Raw genomic sequence first — 1,761 nt, forward strand, 5'->3', positions numbered from 1 at the left:
ATTTTGCATTCATATAATGATGTACAACTACTTGTGTGCACATTGCTAAATGATATTAAAAGCTAAATTCCACCCCCTTCAAAAATAATATTAAATTTCACTAAATACTTTTTGTAGACACTATTTCATTGCCCCATATGTTGATTTACTTACTTCAGAAAGGAATTTGAAAATTAGATCAGTAAAAACTAGGTGGGAATATACAAAAACTGGAAGTGGCCTTTCAGCATCAGGTACTTTAGAAATCCTAATGGCCTCATTAACTCGATTTCGCACAAATAGCGCAGCTTGTTGAGGAGACATGTCCGTGTTTAAATAAATGGATGGGAAAAGAGCAGTGCTTTCCTTCCACAACCAGTTGAGGTCATCATTTATTCTCTTTTCTGTATCAAAGCAACTTCCATTGAAACCAGGTTGTCTATAATTATGGTTGTAACAATCAGGAAAAAGATAATAACCCCATAAGTGATTTGGCCGAAGTAATTTCCCCAATTTTAAAGTCTCTCGCATGAAACTCTTTGCTGCATTTTCAAAATCAGCCTTGGCTATCTTGGCAGCCTCTGTGACTCTAAGGTGTACATTTTGTTGCTGAACCAATTTAATAGACTGATTCCTGTAAATATCTTTAGGTTTCCAGTTTCTTGCCCAAGTGGGCCTCCATTCTTCCCAATCAATGACAGCCAAGCCCACATTGTCTATTGGCATGTAATAAAGAATGTCTTTCTCAGCTTTATCCAAATGGTGTTTTAAGGACCCGTTCTGAGGAATTCCTCCATTCACATTTTTGCCTGTTGTATCTATATAAGGATAGTAGCCAAGTCTATCAACATAAAATATTGTAACATCTTGCCCTGTGACATCTCTTCGGGGGCTTCCTACGAACGAGAAGAGGCTCAGATCTAGTGGCTCATCAAACCTTCCAATACAAAGTTCAGTTGGGGCATTCCAGGCCCAGAGGAAAGGCATATTTGGGATAAGAGGGGGTGCTCTGAAATCCAGAGTCAAGCAACATGGAATTAGAAGGAAGGTGAACACTGTCTGGGATACTCCACTTGACTCAAGAAAGCTTCCAAAAAAGATGTTCTTGAACCTTAGCACTCCCATTGCAAAGAGTAACGACTATGAAAAGCACTTATTTCTTCCTACACACTGTACCCAATATTTGATGCTGGATATGAGAACAGACAAAAGGGTGTGGAATGAAGATACTTTGATGAATAAACAAGCATAATGATTATGTTACATTTAAATATTATTCTTCTTATTTCATGTTTCAGGAATGTGTTGCATGTTGCATCATCTATAACTAAAAAAAGAAATGTAAAATATATTGTTATGTTGCATTTCATAATAAAGATTCTAAGACTTTACCAAGTTCTAAACTTTAGGTGCAGGGATTCTAATTTACTTTTAAAAGATGGAGAAACTACTCCTATATTTGAATCCATGAAATTATTTCCTATTATGTATGATACAAATTCTATAATGGTTAACATTTGTGTCATCTTCCCAAATCATTACTGAACCTACAGAGAGGTGAAGGCAACTATTTTTCCTTTTGCCTTCCCAAGTGTGCAGAATGTTATACCAAGCAATGCCTTAGCAAAAGCCCATTGAATGAAAATAAATTCAAAGTTGAACCCCTCATTCTTGTTTATTGCTTCTTGAAAAACTGCTTCATAGTTATCCGTAAATATTGAAAACAACCCCTTATAGAATTCTGAAATTTGTTCATTTTCTTTTTTGTTGTTGTTGTTGTTT

General features: G+C 35.7%; 1 pseudogene across 1 annotated transcript in view; it reads right to left on the reverse strand.

The window, feature by feature from the left end:
• The window catches only part of LOC105817099, a 9,614-nt pseudogene extending 8,308 nt beyond the window's left edge, over positions 1-1,306 (reverse strand). The window contains exon 1 of the transcript XR_001137824.1: positions 154-1,306. The product of XR_001137824.1 is annotated as a hyaluronidase PH-20-like (transcript). The remainder of the gene's footprint in view (positions 1-153) is intronic.
• Between the last annotated feature and the right edge of the window lie 455 nt (positions 1,307-1,761).

Source organism: Propithecus coquereli, unplaced genomic scaffold (assembly GCF_000956105.1).
Source record: "Propithecus coquereli isolate 6110/MARCELLA unplaced genomic scaffold, Pcoq_1.0 Scaffold4, whole genome shotgun sequence".
In the NCBI taxonomy this organism is placed as follows: Eukaryota; Metazoa; Chordata; class Mammalia; order Primates; family Indriidae; genus Propithecus; species Propithecus coquereli.